The following is a 25,462-nucleotide window of genomic DNA, read 5'->3' on the forward strand; positions in this document are numbered from 1 at the left end:
GCTTATTGACCAGGCCTGCTTGGGTGAGTTGTCCTGCACAGAGAAGACAGTTCTGTTTCACAGTTCATTAAGTTGGAGATAAAAACCTCAACACAGGCGCGATCTTAGGCATGGCAGTTACTGAAGGGCAGCTGTGACCCATACTTCCAAGTGAATTGTCAATGTTTTACTATAGTTGAGGTGGAACGTAGTGGTTTTAATTTCAAAGCTTGCTTTGAGAAGGCAGGGTGCTACAGGCAGAAGCGAAGGGCCCAGCACCAAGCAGTGTTCTTGGCTGCTCTGGCCACAGCAGCGTCTGGGGCTAGCTCCAAGTAGTTTTTGGCACGCAGGGGGCGAGACGTGAAGTAGTGAAATCTGCGGCCTCCTGACTTCTCCAAGTGCTGGAGGAGAGGTGAGCTGCACTTTGTAGCTGAGTCTACAGTTGCTGTTCCATCTCAAGGATCTCCTTCTAGAAAAACAGGTTCATAAGGCTCAGAGAAAGGTCAGTAGGGAAATCAACCAGAAGAAAAAAATCTTTCTTCATTTTGGCAGCCATTCATGAATATACTTGAACGATGATATTCAAGGCAAAGGTTTGGTGATCCTGAAGTTTCGCTCCATGGGTCCCTGTCTTTGCTGAAGTTTACAGCTGTCAGGATCAGGCTGGTATGAGACAAATGGACTAAATTTGCCAGCTCACCTAGTTGTCCTTGAGGCTGGAGTCTGGACAGAGGTCAGTCAAGCCTGCTGACCGTGTGTTCCCTTGACTCCTGTGGTGAAGGCAAGTAATGGGACCAGCGGCACAGCTTGCAAAATCCATCACCATCTGTGTTCATTCCTCAACCCCAAATGTTTGATGCCCATGATGTACCCAGCACTGGGCAGAGGAGGACCTAGGACTACAGAGATGAAGGTGTTGGTTCCTTTTTTCAGAGTCATGGTAGGATGGGGGACACAGAGAAGTGGATTATAAGTATGATGTGACAGGGACTAGACAGGATACCAGGGAAGTGCAGGGGAAAGGGCACCCAGCCCTGCTCAGCCAGGAGGTGATGTGTAATGTGTGGCTTTAAGGACTGTTACAAATTGAATATTGTCCCCTCCTGCAAAAGGTATGTGGGAGTCCTAACCCCTAGTACCTCAGAATCCGACCTTATTTGGAGTTAGCACCTTTATGAGTTAATTTTTTTTTAAAGATTTATTTATTTATTTATTTGACAGAGAGAGAGATCACAAGTAGGCAGAGAGGCAGGCAGAGAGAGAGGAGGAAGCAGGCTTCCTGCTGAGCAGTGAGCCCGATGCGGGGCTCGATCCCAGGACCCTGAGATCATGACCCGAGCCGAAAGCAGAGGCTTTAACCCACTGAGCCACCCAGGCGCCCCCTTTATGAGTTAATTAAGTTAAATCGAGGTCATTAGCTTGTGCCCAACCCAGTATGTATCCTGATGAAAGGGGAAGATTTAGACACAAAGGCGCACGCATGTGCACATGCACACACACACGTACACAGGGATAATGTGGCAAGAAGATTGGAATTATGCTGCCACAAGCCAAGGAGCTACCAGAAGCCAGGAGAGAGTCCTGGAACTATTCCTTCTGTCACAACCCTAGAGGGAACATGGCCCTGCTGATACCTTGATTTCAGACTTCTGGCCTCCAGAACTGTAAGATAATAAATTTCCTGTCCTCAGCCAACCAGTTTGTGTATGTTGTTACAGTGGTAACTAGGAAACTAATACTTGGAGTCAGGGTTATCCAGGTGGAGAAAGAGGGGAAGGGAGCTCCCTGTCCGGGCATGGAGACAGGGACATGGTACATTGTTTCTTGGTACAACTGGGACATAGAAACAGGGTAGGGTCTTTTTCCACTTGGATAATCCCTAAGTCCTTGTTATTAGTTTCCCACTTCCTATTAAAAAAAGACTGGAGAGGAGGGTGTATTGATTAAATCATAAAGATCTTGGCCTGGTGCCACACTAAGGAGTTCGGGTTTAATTCTGAAAGTGATGGGGAACTACAAAGGAATTCCATTACAGCCAGCTTGGCAGCATTGCAGAGATGCCATTGGGAGGGGTAGCTTAGGGAGGGAGGTTGCTTTGGCAACCCTGGCAGGGAGTATTGAGATCCAGAATCAAGGCAGTCGCTAAGAGAAGAGGGACCAGGAGGAGGTGCAGCTGAGGAGAGGGTGGATGGCTGTCTGTGGCGCAGAATGGAGGTGTGGGAGTAAATGCCCAACTGGATGCTGGTCGTCTTCCCTGAATCAGGGAAGACAGAAAAGAAGCAGTTGTCTGCTGGGGAAGATCGGTGCTGTTTTAGGCCTGCTAAGTTTGAGGAACCAGTGAAACATCTGCAGGGCCCTCAATAATGTGAGGAACTTAGGGGACCCTGTCCAGGCTTTTGCCTGGTGTGGACAGAGTCACCTGTAGGAAGTGTGGAGAGGAAGACAAGGCTGAGGGTGGCCTAGGTGTCCCACCAGGATGCTCTCCACCCTTTACTGCGGTCAGAGGGGCTGAGTTGCAACCTGAAGAGGCCCCCTTCCTCCCTTCTTTCTCAGGGCCCTAACTAGGATTCCTGGTTCACACCAGACAGACCATACCTGGCCACTCAGTCTTGCTGACCCAGGGCTGGGCTAAGAGGTGGATGTGTTTGGTCATGGGGCAGCCTTTGGGGAGCCCATCTTAGAGATCTGAGCTAGTCTGCCAGTCTGAGCCTCACAACTCCTAATCCAGATACCTCATTCTTCGGATCTTACTGATCTATACCATACTCTGTTACTGTAATATGAGCTGTGAGCTAATGTCAGTGGGCACAAACCTGGGCTTTATAATCTGGAGACCCACTCATGTGGGTTTGACTTTGCCCCAGGTAGATTATGCAGGCAGCTTCATTTTGCTTTATTCCCCCATGCCTCAGTTTCCTCTCCTCAGTCCCAGCCACAGTCATCATCTAATCAGAATGAAGAGGGCAAATGTGAGACATACAGCAAAATGCTTTGATCTCTCTGAAGGAAAAGTACCTCATTAATAATATCTTGCCTACTGGAAAGACCATTGTATTGTTTTGGGCTCTCTGCTGGGAGGTCATGCTTGGTATTTGATTTCTCTCCTTTGATACCTTACCTTTTCCCAAACTGGCTCTCTTTTAAGACTTACTTTCGGATTATCTTAAGATTGGTTTTCCATTGGAGTTTTTCTGTCACCTTCTTTTCAAGTGACTCTTGTAGCACTTACTAAGCTTCTGTTGAAGGATACACTCACTTTCTCCCAGCCTGAGCTGAGGGCCTGGCCTCTCTCTCAGTACCTGCTGGCTACATTTAGGAAGGTTATACTCATTTTCCTGCCTCATAACTAGATGAATTATATTATACTTAGCTCAAGACCTGTAAGCCAGTCATTCACAATGAGATGACAGAACTGGATTCCTCATTAGAAGATGCTCAGAAGGATTAAGGGAAAGGTTTATTACTGTTAATATCAACCAGCATCTATCCGATGCCCACAAGGTACAAGGTTCTATACAGCATAGCGAATGACAGAGCTTCATCATTATCCAGAAGTTCTGGGCCATTGACCAAATAAAGGAGAAAATCCTCATATGGATTCTAGTCCTCAATGAACCCTTAATATTGAATACCATGGCTCTGCAGTCTGGCTCTGTATCAGCTCCCCAGCCTGGAAGTACAGAATCTGGAGGCGAGATCCAGGAATTGGTATTTTTCAGAAGTTTTCCAGGGTGATTCAGGTGCATGTTTAAGTTTGAGGCCTGCCCTAATACTCACAAAGCCTCCTTGATGGACAGTGCCATCAGGGATGGGGGAAACTTGATTGCTTCAGCCATCTTCCTTCATCCTTACTCTTATGTACTCCATCAACATGTATTTTATTGAGGGCTAGCTCCAGGTCAGAGGCTGTGCCTCATGGTTGGTGCTCCAGCCAACACACCAATAAGTAGGAAGGACATAGTCCATGCTCCCAGGAACCCAGCATCTTCTGTGACCCTGAGGCTTGCCTGGATGAGAGAAGTCCTAGATTTCTGCAAAAGAGAAATCAGTCTTTGTGGCTGGGAGCATGAGGGACTGTATACATAGAGTAAGACCCATGCAACTCCTCTCTTCTGCCTTTCTTGCTTTTGCCTTTCTGCCACAAATATTTATGAAGACAACACTTTATGATGTGGAGGTAGGTCGCTCTGGGTCCAAAAGTCTTCCACAGGCACTGTGGTGCCAGGCCAGTTCCTTCTGTGACAAGGGACCTCCTAGTGCAAAGAGGATAGCATGAGGGTTTGGCTGTGTGGTATGAAATCAAGGCCTGGACACAGAGCTTAACGAGGTAATAGGACAAGTGCCCCTTCTCATGGAACTTACATTCTGGCAGAAAGAAGCTACATAAACAAGAAGGCAGTAAGGACAAAATAAATTCAGATGGTGATACTTCCATTAAAAAATAAAACCAGGTGGTGAGATGGGCAATGACTCTTTGGGGGTTTGGGATGTTAGGGGTGGCCCTACTGAGGAGGTGCTGGCTTAGCTAGACCCAAGAGCCAGCCTTGCAAAGATCTTGGTGGGGGCATCTCAGGCTGAGAGAAGAACAGGGTGAGCTCAGCCCTTTCTGTCATGAGGGGGCTCTGGTAGCTGAAGTACAGTGAGGTAGGGGAGAGGGTTGGGAGGTCACTCAGAAAGGAAGGCAGGTGCCATACCCTTGTAGGGTCTGGTGAGGACTTAGAATTTTATTTTAAGTGAAATGGGAACTCATTGGAGGGTTTTAGGCAAGGGAGATATATGATTTAATTTATGTTTTAAAAATACCGACCTTCCCTTGTCCAACTAAAATATCACCAGCACCCATCTAGACCTGAAGCTGGGTTGGTTTCTGACAAAATTTTAGGTTTCACTATGCAGTGGTGACACCAGCTTTGAAAAGGCAGCAAGATTTAAGGTAGACTCTGCATCTCTGAAAACAATGCCTTAATCTTGTTCCCTTATTGTTCCTTGAGAACAGCACCAGGAATAAGACTTCTCTGTTGCACCCCTTTTCTGCCTTGAGAATTGCTGGTGGCTCTTGGGTAGGCACTAGCCTTGTGAGAAGGCCCCTGGACCTTCTTTCAAGCCTGCACCCACTGTGGTCCCTGGTTCTGTCTTCCTGCCCCAGTTGTACTGTTGTACAAGGTTAGGCTTCTAAGCCTCTGTTTCTTTGCTGTCTGTTTTGCCTGGAGACCTGTGTCCAGGACAGTGACGAGCTCATTCACAATTTCGTGGGGCTCAGTGAGGCAGTTTGGTGCAGCTTGGTTGTGAAGATGTGTGGTTTTCCTGTGTGACTCACTTGGCACTCAGCAGGGAGTTGGGCTGGAATGCAGGGCTTCTGTCCCCTGTTACAGCGCTTCTGTCCTGAAGTGTGCTTTCTGGATTTTCCTGGGGCATTCAAGTGCATCCCCTGTGGAGTATGTTTGCCGGCTTACTTATGACACTCCTACCTTGCTCCAAATATGCTTTCAGATATCTGACAAACATATGTAAAGTACAGATTAGAAAAAGCTGAGAAAGAAGAAAAAGAGTGGAGATAAAATGGTATAAAAATGAGGCTGATTTAAAAGCAGACTTGAAATTCTTTACACTTGCTTATGGGTGGATGACAAATTTGCTTCTCTAACCAGCAACGTAAAGGACAGCCCCATCCCTGCCTGCCATGGGCAGTCTCCGTGGCTGACAGATTCATGAGGGGTGAAGGTGTGCTGTGTCTCAGCCTTGACATGCAGGGTAACACATGTCCCTCTTGGGGACAATGCAGACAGGGCAGGCAGGTGTTCACAGGGCAAGGCTTGCGAAAGTTGCAGGACTGAGAGAAAAGATTGTGTGCTGTGGGGCTGAGCTATATGTCATTTTTAATCCTACTGCTCTCCTTATTAGCTGTGTGATGTCAAGCAAGTTTCTTAACCCTTATGAGTGTCAGTTTCTACATCATAAAATGGGGCTAATAATGCTTACCTTGTGATGACTGAATTATCTATGTAGACTCATAGAATGTACGCCCCAAGTGCAGCCATTATTAGCATTATTATCACCAAATTGAGCCTGTTGGTTGACAATTGGCTAATAGTTATTGAAAGCCAGCTATATGAGTATCTATATTACCTTACTGACCCTACAGCAACCCTGGAAGGAAGGTATTATTATTCATGTTTTAAGTTAAAGAACTATAGACTCAGAGAAGTTAATGAATTTGCCTAGAATAGCCAGCCTTCGTTTACCTTGCCTTTAAGGGGTTAAAAAAAAAAGTGCTTCAAGGAGAAACTTCAGTCCTTCCAGGGTGTACTAATAGTAATATTAATTATAAAAATAATCCTTATTGGATTTTTTTTGTGTTAGGCATTGTGTATTTTACATGAACTATCTTACTTAATCTTTAAAACAACTCTCTGGTATAGGTCTTTATGCTTCTTTTATCTTTAAAATAGATATTTTAAAGCCGATTATTTGCAGCTTACAAAAGTTACTTTAGCAAGTTGAGAATCCAGAGTTCCTTAGATAATTGCGAGAGACTTTGTTCATTTGTTTGACAGCTAGCCATTGAATGGCTACCATGTCCCAGTCTCTCTTCTAGGCCCTGAGGATTCCATGGCTTACAAAACAGAGTCACTACTCTGATGCAGCCTAGGAATCTTATGGGGGAGGCAGTCACATCCAGCAGAACAGGGCTCAGAAGTTAGTGTCTTGTCTCTAATTTTGGGTTTCTTTCTCCTACACTGTAATGGGAGCTATAGGTTACCTTCCAGCTTGCTGTTCTGGTCTTAGGCCATTCATATTTTTGTAAAACTGATGAAATTTCATCAAAGAAAATGGCCTCATTTTATGGCTTGGTGTTTTATTTGTTTTTTTATTTGTTCATTTTAGCTATAGACCTCTTCCTTCAAACAGAATCTTCCATAGGAGCCCTCTGTAGGCATGACCAGTTGTCCATGTGACTGTGTATATCTATAGACACATAAATACATATACACACATGTACAGATTAATGTGTGTAGGGGAAGAAAAACTGCTGCTACCCTCTTAGGTTCAGTGTTTGGAGGCCTTCAAATTAAACTGACAAAACACAGATCGGTGAGGGAAAAGACAGATTTTTATTCATGTAAGCATGTACATGGGAGTTCACAGAAAAACATGACTCAAAGGGGTGGTTAGAATTTGGGGGTTATTTACAATCTTAATAGGGAAAGGTAAGAGGGAGAAGTGCACTTACAAAAACAAATGACTTCCTAATAGGGGAAATCAAAGGGCACTTAAGGGAAAACAAGTGACTTTTTGGAAAGGTAAATGGGCTTTTAGGAAAACAGTTGGGAAATAATGGTTTTTTAACACTGTGTGTGTAGGTGGAAGAGTGAATCTTCCCTAGTTGCTTCTGGGGAGGGAATTTATGACAATTGAGCTCTTTGAGGTTTTTTGGGAAGTTCTGCTTTTAGTCAGAAAAAGCATTTCAGGAATTCAAATACTTGCAGCTGAAAATAATTGTTATGCCATAGTGGTGTGTTCTGGATGCCTTCAGCAGAAATGCCTCCATGATCCTTTCCCATACACCATCAGACACAGAGATAAGTATTCAGTGAGAGGGCATCTAGAAATGGTATCATTTCTAGGTTTCTTTTCTTGCTCGGGGATTTAGGCCCCCTTTGAGAGGTCATCCATCTCCATAGTGTGGGATTCACATGCTTCCAAATGTGTGGGAGAGCTGGAAAATCCATACTTAACCACATTTGTATCAGCTTCTGTTTATTCCAAGAAGACTTCTTGATTGCTTGTCAGATGCCAGGCATGGTGCTGCAGCTGAGAATATAAGAATGAAAAGTATCTTCACTATTAAGGAGCTTACAGACTAGTGGGGAGACAGTAATGAAACTCGTAATTAAAGATTATATGATAGATACTAGGATAGAGAAGGGTCCCATGGTGCTATGGGAACTAGCAGAGAATTCTCAACTCTGCCCAGGTTGGGGGAGAGCAGGGAGAAAGACTTCACAGAGGAGATGGGTTTTGAACCGACTATGGAAGGATGGATGGAAGATCACCAGGGGACAAGGACATTGCAGGCAGAGGGAATGTTTACAAAGGCACGCAATCCATGGTGTCTTTAGGAATCGCTAGTGATGCCACGATTAGAGCACAAGTATATTACTGGGCTTGGGTGTTAAGGGGATGAAGATGATGAACCTAGAGGGCTGTCTGAGGCAGGCCTGAAAACGACCTTAGAACACCCTAGCCAAGAGTGGAGAGTGGGTTGGAGGGAGAGGACGCTGTAGTCAAAAGGCCCAACAGCAGAAATAGAAATGGAGTTGCGAGAATGGATTAAGATTAATCCTACAAACAGGCTGCATTTTCGTGTGGCACTTTCAAGATCCACCTGGCTGGGCCAAGAGGAAGGCTGAAAGTTAAATGTTGGAAAAACGCTCTGAAATAGCTTCTTTGGCATCTAGCTTTGATTATTGTTACAGCACATGCATAACCAGGAAGGAATTATACATATGTATTTCCCAGTGGCTACTGCTAAGCCAAAGGGAAAAGAACATTTGCATGTCTTAAAGAATTGATTGAGATTCTAAAGCTACACTGGAAAGTTAAGAGTAAAATGCACAGCTTGAAAGACTGCTTTTTGGCATGAAAGTGCAGATCAGATTGACTCTAACTGTGACACAGTTTTTAATTAAGTGTTTATAAAGAGACATTTATAGCCACTCAAGAGGCCTTTATGGTCCTTTGGGGAAGAGACGTGAAGGAGGAGAAGTTTACAGTTCTAGCAGAAATTAATATATAAACAGACCTCAATGTGCATTTAAGAAAAATCAAATAGGAGGAAGCATTTTGTGAGGTAAAACTTGTCACACAAATTAAAACTGAATACAATGGGGAGAAAACTTGGGAAACACATCCGTTAAGTGCTTCACATTAGAAGGTTAGGTAACACTTTTGTGTTAATTAATTCACATTGATTTTGAGTTAATAAGCATTATTAAGTAAATACCAAATATTTTCTTAAAACTGTAGAACTGGAAATTAACTGCCATGAAGTAGATTCTTCCTGTTTCTATGGAGTCATTAAACTACAGCAGTGGCTTGAATCCACAGTGACAGAACAGGCTAGTTAGCAGGGAATTTGGCTAAAACTAGGCTCAGTTATGTACTTAATAGCAGGAGTGAACTATAAAATAGTAGCTAAATTTCCTCCTACTTGCTTCACACCTCCAAGCAAACAGTTCAGGCTCTGCTCCTGCTCTGATTTCTAGTATGAGTTTCTTAAGCTGGGCTATGTCTGAGAGAGGAAGGATCATTGTCCAATATTTGTGCTTTCTTTTGTATTTGGCATTTATGTCTAACTAGGAATCACAGTGTTGGCTCAGCTCTTTCCAACTAGTATTTGGCTTCCTTTATGAAGACCCAAGGTTAAAAACAAAAACAAAAACAGAAAGAAAGACATTATTAAGGAAAGCTGCTTGAACTGGCTAGGCCACCTGATGTTTGTAGTTATCACACGGGTGCCCATCTCAGACATAGCAAGCAAAATAGACTGTCTTCTAGAAGACAACACCAGAGTGAATTCCCATTTGTGTGACCACACAGTGCTAATATTCTGGGAAATCAGTAAATATCCACTTTCTTCAAAATTGTACACTCTGGCTATGGTCCTTTGTACTCTTTTCTTTCCAGAAGCTACCTGCCTACCTCTGGCGGGCTCTTAAAGGCTTGGAACATTCTTATTTGCTATAATTTGCCCTTTCTCTACCCCAGTGCAGGGAATGGTAAAGACCTGAGAGTCATTGGGAAATGAACACTGTTTTTGTTTGTTTTGTTCTGTTTGTTTTTAGTTTTTAATCTCTCAGAAACAAAATTTTTGAGAGTGCACCAGTGTCTGTCCATGTCAGGTATGTGACCAGAGCTCAGCAATGAGACAGTTCACCTCCTGCCTCGAGCATGCAACATTGAAGTGTACACAGAATGGGATAACCAATGTAAAGAAGCCACAATTTCTCTCTTCTTTCCATTGTCCTCTGGGTTAACATATGTCATTAGACAGCAGGCCCCTCACTAAGCTCAGGTGGAACAGCTTAGGGAGGTGCTCACTGGATCTTTAGAGAAAGTTCCATTCTATTGGAATTGCACTAAGAAAGTTCTCCTTCGGGTACACCGGCTTCCCTGCACTCCCTAGGCCTGAAGGCCTAGAATGTTCATTCCTCTAAGAAGTTGGAACGTGGCTTCAGGTGTTTGCTCTACTGAGATCATCTTATCACTCAGTATAAAATGGCATCTTCCCAGGGCTCTTATGCTCCTTTAGCCTACTGGACTTTTCTCTTTCCCACAATATTGTCACTCTCTAACATGTCATATACTTTCCTTATGCTTTTTCTCCATTATCTGTCTCTGTCTTTTCTCCTGATGCTGCCGTGAAGGCAAGCATTTCTTCTTCTCCTCTTCCTCCTCCTCTTCTTTCTCTTTCTTCATTTCTTCTTCCACTGCTGCTTCTTTTTTTGTCTATCGAAGAAGCTCAAGCACCACAAATAGGCAGATATGCAGATATATTTATCTTGAAAAATTATATGCCTGTGAAATTATCAAAAGATACAGAACTTTTACTTTTCCCCAGAAAGCTCCCTTATGTACCGTTCCAGTCAACCCAGAGGCAATCAGTACTACATTGCCCTGATTATTGTAGCTTCATAAGAAGTTGAAATCAACTAGTGCAAGTCCTCTAACATTGTTCTTCTTTTTCAAAGTTGGACATTCTACATCATTTATATGTTCATAGACTCAACTTGTTGATTTCTACAGAAAAACCTGTGCAGATTTTGATTGGGATTGCATTATATTAGTTGAGATGTATAATGATTTAATATTTGTATATAATGTGAAATGATCATCACAATAAGTCTAGTTAACATCCGTCACCATAGGTGGTTACAAATTTTTTTTTTTGTGGTAAGGACTTTTAAGATTTGCTCTCTTAGCATCTTTAAAATATGCAAAATTATATAATACGGTATTATTAACTATAGTAACCATACTGTACATTATATCCCTAGGATGTATATTTATTTTATTTATAACTGGAGTTTGTGCCCTTTGACCATTTTCACTTATTTGTGCTCCCCCAAAATCCCCACCCCAAGTCTGGTTCCGGCAACCACCAATCTGTTCTCTGTATATGAGTTCAGTTTGTTTAGATTCCACATATAAGTGAGATAATGAGGTATTTGTCTGTCTGACTTATTTCACGCTGCATAATGCCCTCAAGGTCCATCTATGTTGTCATAAAAGGCAAAATTTCATTCTTTTTTATGGCTAGATAATAATATTCCATTGTGTATGTGTACACACACATACACACATATACATATACCCTATCTTCTTTATTCACTTATCAATGGACACCTGGGTTATTGTAAATAATGCTTCAGTCAGCGAACATGAAGGTGCATATATCTTTCTGAATTAGTGTTTTCATCTTCTTTGGATAAATATTCAGAAGTGGGATTGCTGGATCATATGGTAGCTCTATTTTTAATTTTCAAAGAAACCCTCATCCTGTTTTCCATAGGGGCTATAGCAATTTACCTTCTCACCAATAGTGCATGAGGGTTCCCTTTTCTCCACATCTTTGCCAACATTTGTTAACTCTTATCTTTTTGATAACAGCCATTCTAATGTGTGTGAAGTGATACCTCATGGTGGTTTTGCATTGCGTTTCCCTGATGATGAGTGATGTTGAGCATCTTTTTGTGTACCTGTTGGCCATCTGTATGTCTTCTTCAGAAATTGTTCAGATACAATGCCCATTTTTTAATCAGATTTTTTTGGGGGGGGACTATTGGGTTGTATGAGTTCTTTATATATTTTGGATATGAACCCCTTTCAAGTATATGATTTACAAATATTTTTTCTCATTTGACAGTTTGCCTTTTCATTTTGTTGGTAGTTTCCTTTGCTGTGGAAAAACTTTTTAGTTTGATGAACCCCTAACTGTTTATTTTTGCTTTTGTTGCTTTTGATTTTACTGTCAAGCCAGGAACATCTTATTTGGTCATTTTTTTCTGTACTGTTGAACAATAGTGGAAAGAGTGGATATTCTTGCTTTGTTCTTGAGTTCATGAACTCTTTCCATTTCCTAACTCCATGTCCTTCTGAACCAGGATACAAATTATATTTGGATTCTGAGTGACTGGGTGGCTTATGAAGGTAGAACTCTTTACTGATGAACCTACAAATTCTTTTTTTTCTTTCCTCTAGGATTCGCTACCAGGGTGATGATCTAGAGAAAGTTCTAGGTGAATTATTCAGGCACTTTCTCCGCCCCCCCCCCCACCTCGGTTAAGCATCTGCCTTTGGCTCAGGTCATGTTCCCACGGTCCTGGGATCGAGTTCTACATCGGGCTCTTTGCTCAGTGGGGAGCCTGCTTCTACCTCTGCCTGCCATTCCCCCTGCATATGCTCTCTCTCTCTCTGTCTCCCTCTCTGAAAAATAAATCAATAAAAATTAAAAAAAAAAAAAAAGATTTCAAACGAAGGGCATTTTTTTCCCTAGCTTAAACTCTTTCTTTACTTCTTCTGGAGAAAGGCTTGATCTTCTCTTATGGAAATTTTATGTTATGTCATTTTCTTTTCTCAGATTTAATGAATAGAACTGAGAGAGTTTAGGAAAGTCAAATTAGCCACATTTCTTCCCAACAAGAACAATTGTGTGATTTGCATTCTGTCTTTCATTATAATATTCATTGACCGTGTAGCAATTCTGTTATGATAACAAACTAAACTCTATCATTTTTTTTTTTTTAAATTTTATTTATTTGTCAGAGAGAGAGTGGGAGAGAGAGTGAGCGAGCAGAGGCAGAGGGAGAAGCAGGCTCCCCGCCACGCAAGGAGCCCGATGTGGGACTCGATCCCAGGACACTGGGATCATGACCTGAGCCGAAGGCAGCTGCCCAACCAACTGAGCCACCCAGGCGTCCCTCTCTATCATTTTTAAGTATAGAAGTAGGTAACTGTATTTGTGGCCAACAAAATTTACTTAAGCAAAAATTTAATTATTGCACTTGTAATAAATGATAATATACCCATAAAACTGATGTATTGTTAAATGCAAATTAAAAATAAAGTATAAAAAAGTGAAAAAATATTTAATTATATTTTATAGGCTCATAGAAATGTAAAATTTATTAGAGAAATGAGATAATCTAGTCAAAATCCTCATTTTATAGATAAGGAAATGATAATCCAGATAATTTAAGAGGCAGAACTAGTATGTTCCAGGGCTTCTTATTGCTGTTGTGTTTCCCCTAAAGGGAGATAAAATCTTGATTATTTGAATATTGTTGTTTACGAAATTGTATATTATTATATAAGCAGTACATAACTACATTCTTATAAGAGATTAAAACAAGTAAGGATGTAGAATAAGGTAATCTTCCTTTAAAGCCTGCTATAACCTATATATACATACACACACACATTTCCCTATTCACAGTTAATAATATAATTTTCTAGTCATTTCACTGCTCTTTTACATACGTATGTGTACATATACACATTGTCAATATAGAGGTTGTTTTATTTTGCAAGGAAACATCTGTCACTTGCTCTTTTCCAGCTCAGGTATTTTAGAGATCTTTTATTCCTGTACAATTGGTCCACTTTATTCTTTTTAATAACTGTATGGTATTCCATAGTGTGGATTACTGAAATTTATTTAACCATCCTCCTATTGATGCTTTGTTTCAGGGCCACTCCTTTAAGTTCTATTACAGATGGCATTGCAATAAATAGCTTTTTTTTTTTTAAAGATTTTATTTATTTATTTGACAGAGGTCACAAGTAGGCAGAGAGGCAGGCAGAGAGAGAGGAGGAAGCAGGCTCCCTGCCGAGCAGAGAGCCCGATGTGGGGCTCGATCCCAGCACCCCGGGATCATGACCTGAACCGAAGACAGAGGCCCCAACCCACTGAGCCACCCAGGCGCCCCACAATAAATAGCTTTTACACATGACAGGGTTTAGGACATGTTATCCCCAAATATGATTCTTTGGCATTTTGAATATTTTAAGTTGAAAGAATCTGAGAAATGGCAGGTACAAGAAGAACTTTCTGATCAACCCACTTCTAACTGGAAGCAAGTCATAAGACCCTCAAGTGAGAGGTGCTCTCCTTATACCTGGAGGAAAGGAGCATCCTTATCTTTGAAGATGGAGGGATTGAAGAGGAATCTAAACATATTAGGCTTACTGAATTTCTCCTACTTTACTACCCTTGCTCATACCCTTTTGTCTAGCATATTTTCTCATGACTTTCTACTCTTCATCACACCTAGTAGAAAAAGGCTCAGATTCTACCACTTCTTCAGGTCCTTATTTCCCATGAAGGCTTCTGTGTCATACAAAATTTATATTAAATACATTTATGCTTTACTATTGTTAATCTCTCTTTTGTCAGTCCAATATACAAGGCCCCAAGCAGGGAACCTAAGATGGGTAGAGGGAAAGATGTTTTTTTGCCTATACCTCAAATTCTTAAATTACTTTTCTGTTTTACTCCCCTCTCCCTGATGTGAAATGTCACATCTAATATTAACCAAATTTCAGAGTGTACTCATGCACACATGTATGTGTGTGTGGCAAGGGAAGGGAACAAGTGAGAGAGACTACTATTTCTGGATTCTTTATTACCTTCCATTTATTATCCTATTTCTTAACCATACTACTTTAATACTAAAACAACCTTTTAGTATATTTTTGAAATCTTATAGGAAAAGCTGTTGTTACTCTGTTTCAAAAGCATATTGGTTGTTTTTATATTCTTCTCTTCCACGGGAATTTTTGAACCAAATTGTCAAGTTCCGTTAAAAATATTCTGTTGAGATTTGTATGGGATAACATTTAATTTATAGATTGATTTTGGGAGAAAATTGACAACTTTAAAATAATGGTTTTCTTCCTTGTTTATTTTTTTAATTTTATTTTTTTCAGTGTTCCAAGATTCATTGTTTATGCACCACACCCAGTGCTCCATGCAATACGTGCCCGCCTTAATACCCACCACGAGGCCCTCCTAACGCCCTAACCTCCTCACCTCAGAGTCCACAGTCTCTCATGGTTTGTTTCCCTCTCCGATTTCCCCCAACTCACTTCTCCTCTCCTTCTCCCGATGTCCTCCGTATTATTCCTTATGCTCCACAAGTAAGTGAAACCATATGATACTTGACTTTCTCTGCTTAACTTATTTCACTCAGCATAATCTCCTCCAGTCCCATCCATGTTGATACAAAAGTTGGGTATTCATCCTTTCTGATGGAAGCATAATACTCCACTGTATATATGGACCATATCTTCTTTATTTTTTTTTTTAGAATTTATTTATTTATTTGACAGACAGAGATCACAAGTAGGCAGAGAGGCAGGCAGAGAGAGAAGAAGGGAAGCAGGCTCCCCGCTGAGCAGAGAGCCCGACTCGGGGCATGATCCCAGGACCCTGGGATCATGACCTGAGCTGAAGGCAGAGGCTTTTTTTTAAATTTCTTTTCAGCGTAACAGTATTCATTGTTTTTGCACCACACCCAGTGCTCCATGCAATCCGTGCCCTCCCTAATACCCACCACGTGGTTCTCCCAACCTCCAAACACCCCCCCCCCCCGCCCCTTCAAAACCCTCAGTTTGTTTTTCAGAGTCCATAGTCTCTCATGGTTCACCTCCCCTTCCAATTTCCCTCAACTCCCTTCTCCTCTCCATCTCCCCATGTCCTCCATGTTATTTGTTATGCTCCACAAATAAGTGAAACCATATGATAATTGACTCTCTCTGCTTGACTTATTTCACTCAGCATAATCTCTTCCAGTCCCGTCCATGTTGCTACAGAAGTTGGGTATTCATCTTTTCTGATGGAGGCATAATACTCCATAGTGTATATGGACCACATCTTCCTTATCCATTCGTCCATTGAAGGGCATCTTGGTTCTTTCCACAGTTTGGCGACCGTGGCCATTGCTGCTATAAACACTGGGGTACAGATGGCCCTTCTTTTCACTACATCTGTATAATTGGGGTAAATACCCAGTAGTGCAATTGCAGGGTCATAGGGAAGCTCTATTTTTAATTTCTTGAGGAATCTCCACACTGTTCTCCAAAGTGGCTGCACCAACTTGCATTCCCACCAACAGTGTAAGAGGGTTCCCCTTTCTCCACATCCTCTCCAACACACGTTGTTTCCTGTCTTGCTAATTTTGGCCATTCTAACTGGTGTAAGGTGGTATCTCAATGTGGTTTTAATTTGAATCTCCCTGATGGCTAGTGATGATGAACATTTTTTCATGTGTCTGGTAGCCATTTGTATGTCTTCATTGGAGAAGTGTCTGTTCATATCTTCTGCCCATTTTTTGAAGGCAGAGGCTTTAACCCACTGAGCCACCCAGGCACCCTGGACCATATCTTCTTTATCCTTTTGTCTGTTGAAGGGCATCTTCCTTATTTATTCTAATCTTTTGTTGTTAGTTAATTTTTTTTTTAAGATTTTATTATTTATTTGACAGAGAGAGATCACAAGAAAGCAGAGAGGCAGGCAGAGAGAGAGGAGGAAGCAGACTCCCCGCTGAGCAGCGAGCCCAATGTGGGGCTCGATCCCAGGACCCTGGGATCATGACCTGAGCCGAAGGCAGAGGCTTAACTCACTGAGCCACCCAGGCGCCCTTGTTAGTTAATTTTTATAGTTCCTATGTTAGATATACTTATAAGCTTGTTTATTTATTGGTTGCTAGTTTGAATAGAATCCTTTTTTCTTTTTTAAAGATTTTATTTACTTATTTATTTGACAGAGATCACAAGTAGGCAGAGGCAGGCAGAGAGAGAGGGGGGAAGCAGGCTCCCTGTCGAGCAGAGAGCCTGATGTGGGACTTGATCTCAGGACCCTGAGATCATGACCTGAGCCGAAGGCAGAAGCTTAACCCACTGAGCCACCCAGGTGCCCAATAGAATCCTTTTTAAATGATCTTTTAAAATTGATCATTGCTAAGATGCAGAATTTGGGGGGTTTGTTTATATCTTGCAACTTTGTTGGTTTCTTATTAATTCTAACAGGTTTTGGTTGATTCTGTTGCATTATACAACATTATTTTGTACAAATGATGACATTTTCCCCTTATTCTTTTTGCCATCTTAACGCTTTGGGTAAGTGCTCCGGTATAGTATTCACTGGCTGCCTGTATCCTTGTCTTCTGATTTTAGTAAGTATTAGTTTAATGGGGATACTTGGGTGGCTCAGTTGGTTAAGTGGCTGCCTTTGGCTCAGGTCATGATCCCAGGATCCTGTGATCAAGTCCTGCATCACCCTTACTCATCCGGGAGCCTGCTTCTCTCTCTGCCTCTGCCTGCTACCCCGCCTGCTTGTGCTCTTTCTCTCTCTCTGACAAATAATTAAATAAGATCTTAAAAAAAAAAAAGAATTAGTTTAATATCAACTCAAAGTATAATTAACATTTTTTTAAATTTTATTTTTTGTTAACATATAATGTGTTATTTTTTTCTGGGGTACAGGTCTGTGATTCATCAGTCTTACAAAATTCACAGTGCTCACCATAGCACATACCCACCCAATGTCCATCACCCAACCATCCCATCCCTCCCCATCCCACCCCATCCTCTCTGCTCCAGCAACCCTCAGTTTGTTTCCTGAGATTAAGAGTCTCCTATGGTTTGTCTCCCTCTCTGGTTTCATCTTGTTTCATTTTTTCCTCTCTTCCCCTGTGATCCTCTGCCTTGTTTCTCAAATTCAAAGTATAATACTTGTTCTGTGGTTTTTTTTTTTTAAGGTTTTATGTATTTATTTGAGAGAGAGAGAGAGAATGAAAGAGAGAGAGAGAGCGCGCATGAGAAGGCAGAGGGTAAGAAGGAGAAGCAGACACCCTGCCGAGCAGGGAGCCCAGTGCAGGACTCGAAGCCAGAACTCTAGGATCATGATCTGAGCTGAAGGCAGTTGTTTAACAAACTGAGCCACCCAGGTGCCCCTTGTTCTATGTTTCTAAGAGATATATTTTACCTTAAGAAAGTCCTCCCTCCCATTGCTACTGTATTCTTTTTAATTCATTAAATGTTTTTACCTTTATCAGAAAAATTTTAGAGTAATTTGAAATGATTAAATTTTTCCATATAATCTGTTAATCTTGTGAATTTCATGAATAGACTTCCTAATAAAGAATTCTTATAATCCTGGGATAAAGTCTGCCCGAATATGATGCATATTCAATAACTGTCTTGCTGATTCTGTTTTCCAATAATTTTATACAGGAATGTTTATAGTCCTGTTAATTAGTGAGAATGACCTATAGTTGTGTGTTTGTGTGTGTGTGCGCATGTGCATGTGTGTTTGCTATTTTTATTCAATTATGAAATTATGGTTAGGATAGTCTAGCAGAATGAGTTGAGAAGTTTCTTATTTATGTTCTGGAGTAGTGTAAATAACATAACATAACATTAATGTGTTTCCTAAGCGTTTTGTAAAACTCAAACCTTATTGCTTTAGTGCCTTTTTATCAGGGCTAGATCTGCGACTGCCTTTTCATTTTTTTGTATAGTTACTTATCTATTCAGGTTTCTACTTCTTGAGCTAATTTTTGATAATTTTCCTTAAAAATGACCCATTTCTTTTAGGTTTTTGCATTTATTTCCACAAAGTTTTATAATATTTTCTTACAATTTAAAAATTGTTCTGTATTTCTCTATTTAAAATTACCTACTCTAATTTTTAACATTTTTACTTGTGTCCTTTCTTTTTTTGTCATCAACTGCCAAAGGTTTATTTCATTTGTTTGTTGAAAGAACTAGTTCTTGATTTTCTTGATCATGACTACTCTTCTGTATTTTTCATTCTATTAATTTCTCTGCTTAAGCCTTTCTACTTCTATTGATACTTATTTTGTTGTTCTGTTTATAGTTTGTGAATTTGATGCTTAGTTGATTTCTTTTCTTTTTTTTTAATTTTAAATTCAATTAACCAACATATAGAAAACATCACTAGTTTAGAGGTAGACTTCAGTAAGTCATCAGTTGCATATAACACCCAGTGCTTATCACACCACATGACTCCTTAATGCCCATCGCCCATTTACCCCATCCCCACAGTCACCTCCCCCACAGCAACCCTCAGTTTCTTTCTGAGTCTCTCATGGTTTGTCTTGCTCTCTGATTTCTTCTCATTCCTGTTTTTCCCTCCATTGCCCTATGATCCTCTGCATTGTATCTTATATTCCTCATATGAGTGAAATCATATGATAATTACCTTCCTCTGACTGACTTATTTTGCTCAGCATAATACCTTCCAGTTCCATCCACATCTATATAAATGGTAAGATTTCATCCTTTCTGATGGCTGCATAGTATTTCATTGTATATATATATATATGTATATATATACCACATCTTCTTTATCCATTCATCTCTCAATGGACATCTGGGCTCTTTCCATAGTTTGGCTATTGTGGACATTGCTGCTCTAAACATTGGAGTACATGTGCCCCTTCGGATCACTATGTTTGTATCTTTGGGGTAAATACCTAGTGGTGCAATTGCTGGGTCATAGGGTAGTTCTATTTTTAGCTTCTTGAGGAAACTCCATACTATTTTCTAATATGTAGGAGTTTTAAAAGAATACATATTCCCCTTTGTGGTATATAAAGTGATGTTTTCTTAGATTTAGCTTGTTAATCGTGTTATTCAAATGCTTTCCAGTTTTATATTTGTTTGCATGACTTGTCAACCTCTGAGAGAGTTAGAATCCTCCCTTTATGATTATAATTCTGTATGTTTTTATTTTCTCAAGTATATATAGATATAGATAAGTATATATAGATATTTGCTCAAGTATATATATAGATAGATAGATAGATATTTTAGTGAAAAATTGGCAGAAGTTGTGATAAGATCTATTAGCCAAATGCTATTAAAAACAATGTTTGGGGGGTGCCTGGGTGGCTCAGTGGGTTAAGCCTCTGCCTTCGGCTCAGGTCGTGATCCCAGGGTTCTGGGATCAAGCCCCGCATTGGGCTCTCTGCTCAACGGGGAGCCTGCTTCCCCCCCACCTCTCTACCTGCCTCTCTGCCTACTTGTGATCTCTGTCTGTTTTTTTTTTTTTTTTTTTTTAAAAACAAACAACTCTGTTTGGCAAGGCACTACTTAACTGCACAAATATTATTTTACCTAGAAGTAGTTTCTACTAAATCATGCCAATTCTTTAGATTTAAATAAGTCACAATAGTGTTATATTGCTTAATAACCCTGTCTCTACTTTGGCATTCCACCCTATCATTATGAATAATTTGTGATTTTTGTTTTTTCACCCTACCTAGATTGTATATTCTTGAGCAGTTTTTAAATACTTAAAAAACTTAGTTGGGTCTAAAGACCCAGAACAAAAACACACTTACATGCATAAGTTATAATTTTAAACATAAATATAAGCATATGTATAGTCTTTTAATTGTTCTCTTTGCTCTCTCTCATAACCAGTTCTTTTATTTCTTTTCTTTCTTTTTTTTTTTAAGATTTTATTTATTTATTTGATGGTGGGGGGGGAGTACAAGCAAGGGAAGGGGCAGAGGGAGAGGGAGAAGCAGGCTCCCTGCAGAGCAGAGAGCCCAGTGCAGGACTGGATCCCAGGACTCCGGGATCATGACCTGAGCAGAAGGAGGTCGCTTAACCAACTGAGCCATCCAGGCACCCTTTTTCTTTTTTATTATAACCGTTCTTAATGAGATGAAAAGATGATTTTCTCCACCCTCCCTCCCTTGCTTCCTTCTTCTTCTTCTTATTATTATTATGTTAGAAAAAAACCAATGTATAGAGGATTTGATAAAAGATACAGATGAACAGTTAAATGAAGAGGTACATAGGCCAAGTCTGGGAAGTTCCCAAGCACAGAAGCTTCTGCCATCATGGAGTTTGAGTGTGTTTCCCTCTTGGTATGTGGATGTGTTCACCAACCCAGAAGCTCTCCAACCCCCATACTATAGGGATTTTATGGAGCTTCTTTACATAAACATGATCAATTATTAACTCCATTTCTAGCCCCTTTCCACTCTCTGGACGATGGTGGATTGGGTTGAAAATTCCAAGCTTCTAATCATGGCTTGGTCTTTCTGGTGACCAGCCCTCCCATCTAAGAGCCATCCAGGAGCCCACCCAGAGTCACCTCATTAGAACAAAAGGAGCCTAGTGCTCTTATCACTTAAGAATTTACGAGGGTTTCAGGGGCCGGGGTCAAAGACCAAATATAAAAACAAAAGATGTTCTTAGTGCTCTTATTGCTTCGGAATTTATAAGGATTTAAGAGCCCTGTACCAGGAATAGGGCAAAGACCAAATATATTTATTTCTTATTATAAATCACAACATCATAGGTGTATAATATCATGATAGTTTTATTTAGCTCAACTTATCATTGTCTTGGGTGCTATATTTTCACGCTTTGTTTTCATTTTGTTACTTGTTATATTTGATTACCTTCCACTTAAGAATTCTTAATGTAATCATATTAGCTCAAATAAAATACATGTTCTCATTATTATTTATATAAGATGGGGAGCTGGGATGTGCCATCACATTTATTATAAACATTTCCCCAATTAATATTTAATAACTGTTTCATTGAAGTTACTGTGTGAAAGACACCTTATTTTATAGTAATTTTCACATGAAGATTTCTTTGTATTCCTTAAATTAAGATAAATTTATATTCTTATGAGAATAAAAAGAATAATCACTATGAAATAGAAGTTTAAATAGGATCTAAGCCTGAATTTCTTATTTGCTTTCCCAAATCACTATTTTTAATCACATTCTCTCCTGCTAGAGCATCTGCAATCAGGGTAGAACTCAGTTTTGAAGGGGCAAAAGCCGATATAATTTTGTTATTTCTCATTAAAAAAAAAATACAAAAACTAGAATACAAAATTGATACAGAATTACTTATACCAAGAAATCACAACAAAGTACAGATTTTAAAAGAGCTGATTAAAAACAAATGTCATAGAATTAAATGCCTAATACATTGTTACAGAATTTTTCGCCTAGATTTTTGTCTGTAAATTTTTTCACCATTTCTTCCAATGACAGCCATTTTGTCATGTTTCTATAGCAAGAATGGAAAGGTAATTCCATCTTTTTATCATGGTTGGTTATAATGTGTTATTATTACTGAGTTTAGAAAAGTTTCTTTCATCTTCCCAACTTGTTATTGTCATATCATGTAATTTTTAGAACTGTTGACAAATATGGGAAGCCTCTATTTTCTTTCTGTGAGCTGTCCCAGATGTGCTTGCTCTGTGCAGTACAACTTTATGCTCTGCACCAGAAACCCAGGGACTTCATGTATTGTTTTAAGGAAGTTGGATATGCATGAACTAGGGGAGCTCTTCTGAACACAAGCATTGGTGTTCACATGGTGTTTGAATCCAGCACTACCATTTACGGGGTATTCTCAACTTTGGGTTATTAAACTGTTTAGATAAAGTGTTGACTACTGAATCGCTTTCAAACGAGTTTCTTTTTTATTTAAAAAAAGCTTTTTGGGGTGCCTGGGTGGCTCAGTGGCTTAAAGCCTCTGCCTTCAGCTCAGGTCATGATCCCAGGGTCCTGGGATAGAGCCCCACATTGGGTTCTCTGCTCAGCAGGGAGCCTTCTTCCTCCTCTCTCTCTGCCTGCCTCTATGCCTACTTGTGTGTGATCTCTCTCTCTGTCAAATAAATAAATAAATTTTTAAAAAAGATTTTATTTATTTATTTGACAGACAGAGATCACAATTAGGCATAGAGGCAGGCAGAGAGGGAGGGGGAAGAAGGCTCCCTGCTGAGCAGAGAACCCATTGTGGGGCTCTATCCCAGGACTGGTGAAGGAAAATCAGTTTGAAAAGAGGAAGATACATTATTAGAACAAATCACCATGTACAAGGAATGGTGAATGTTCTCTCTCTGTCACCTAAAATGACATTAAATACTAATGCAGTGAAGAGTGAGAGGGAAGAAAAGGATGGAAAAATTAGTGGAGCCATTTGTTCCAGCTTTCAAAAATGTTTAACCTTTTTTTCCCCTTAAAAACTAATCACTGTGCTAAGTTGTCTTTGCCATCAGCAGTGTGATAGTAAAATGACCAAAGGCTTTGGAATAAGACAGAACTTGATTCAAATTCTGGTTCTGTTGCGACTCACTGTATGATACTGGGTGAGGTAATACAACTGTTAGAAACCTTAGCGTTCTCATTAGTAGAGGAGAGATCATTTAAGCTTGCAGGATTGGTGGGTGTTATGGTGAAAATGTATAAAATGCCTAGTATATGATGTGGTATATTGCACCCATGTAACAACACTAACTTATGTTATTCATAGTAAGTTGGAGGGCTTTTCCTTTTTTAAAAAAGTAAAGGGATCTATCAATTTCTTTTATTTTTATTAACATATAATGTATTATTTGTTTCAGGGGTACAAGTCTGTCTAATTGTGGTTGCAGTGGACAAGCAGAACAAAGCAATCATTGTTTTTTCTGGTAGAATAAGTCACCTATGGGGCTGGAAGACAAGATATAATAAAAATTGTATTGAGCCAGTATTTACCTGTAAAATAATGTGATGTTTGATTTTATTTATCAACTTGGCTAGGCCGCAGTACCCAGATAGTTGGTCAAACACCAGCTGGGCTGTTTCTATGAACGTATTTTCAGATGAGATTAACATTCAAACCAGTAGACTTCTTAGAGTAAAGCGGATTACCTCTATAAAGTGAGTGGGCCTCATCCTGTCCGTTTGAAGGCCTTAAGAGAAAAAGACCAAGTTCTTCCCAGAGGAAGAGGGATTTCTGCCTCCAGACTGTCTTTGCGCTCAGGCAGCAGTATCAGCTCTTCTCTGGGTCTCTAGTCTGCCAGTATGCCCTGCAGCCCCTGGGCTTCAGCCACTTCCTTAAAATCAATCAACCTCTCTTATTCCCATTGGTTCTGTTTCTCTGTAGAATGCTGACTTACACACATAGATTAAATATTGAGTTGTGGTGACACTGCAAGTTTGTGTAGAGGCAACAAATTTGATTGGAGCCCAGGCTCTCTGGCTTATTTCTCTTCTTTTTACCCTCATTTTGATGTTCAGGTTTTTAGAGGACAGAAACCTATACACCTTTTTTCAGTTTTGTTCTTTGTTATGCATCTGTGTTGTGGGTGATCAGTAGAAGTCAGAAAAAAACAAATGTTGGGTAATTTGTAACCATGTGCAAAGTATATTCATACACATTATTTGATATTTATACCAGTGCTGTGAGATAATTGAAATTATCTCTGTCCTAGATATGAAAGGATAACAATAAAAATAATACTGAGTATTTATTGAGCTCTTCTGGGCTAAGCATGTCACAGAAATATACTACTCCTAATTTACAGATGAGCACACTGGTTAGGATTCGAACTCTGATCTGTTGATTCCAAAGGAGCCTGTGCTTTTACCTCATATGGAGAGGTTTCTTTTTAAATCCCCATATCCCCAGGTGGACAGGACATATCTCAGAGCCCTTTCGTGGCATGGGTCTCTGAGCTAGTGTCATATTTCTGGAACTCAGCTAAAAATCTGGAATTCAATTAAGACAGAGATCGAATGACTCTAGGCTGCATATGCAGAGCCTTGCCACTCCTGAGTTAAAGATTCTCATTTATGGCTATTAATATTGAGAGGGATGAGGTATATCTTTGTATCAGTCATCAATTTTCCCTTGCCTTTATGGTGGAACTGCAGGACAGTTCTGGGGACAATTCAAGGCAACTGAGGAAGTAAGAAAAGGCAGAGAATTAGAGGTCTTAGGGGCTGTAGGGCTTTTTACCTCTCATCCTTCTCCCTCTGATAGGCGAGGACATTGAGGCAGAGGGGCTAAATCCCCTGCTCAAGGTACATAGACTGAAGCAGCTAAAATGCAGTGTGCACGCAGAATCACTTGCAATTTTGTTTAAGTGCAGATTCTGTTCCGTAAGAGGGATGGGGCCTGGGAGTCTGCATTTTCTAATAAGCTCCCAGGGGAAGCTGACACTTCCGTCAAGGGGCTCTGCTATGAGTAGGAAGGGAACGGGAGCATTATGATAGAGAGGATACTAGAAGTGGAAGGAGGGAATGAGGTCTTAATAGATCCTGTAATAGGTGATAACGGGATAGGCTGGTCTCTACAGTGTTTGTTAATCCCCAGATGCTCTTTCAAAAACACTAATTTATAGATGACCACATGATTTCAAATGCTACCATGGGGGTTAAGAATTTTAACAGGCTGGAGCAATAGACTGATTTTTAATATGCTCTAAGTTAAACAGAATTAATATGATTTTTTTTAAAAACCCCAAACTTTTACTAATATAGAATATGTGAATACAATTCAATAATGTGAAGCAGACATAGAGGCTTAAGTTATTTATAAGTTTATTGAGTCAGTAGCATAATGTCATTGAATTAATAGAAGTATGGTG

Source organism: Martes martes (genome assembly GCF_963455335.1).
Source record: "Martes martes genome assembly, chromosome: 4".
NCBI lineage: Eukaryota > Metazoa > Chordata > Mammalia > Carnivora > Mustelidae > Martes > Martes martes.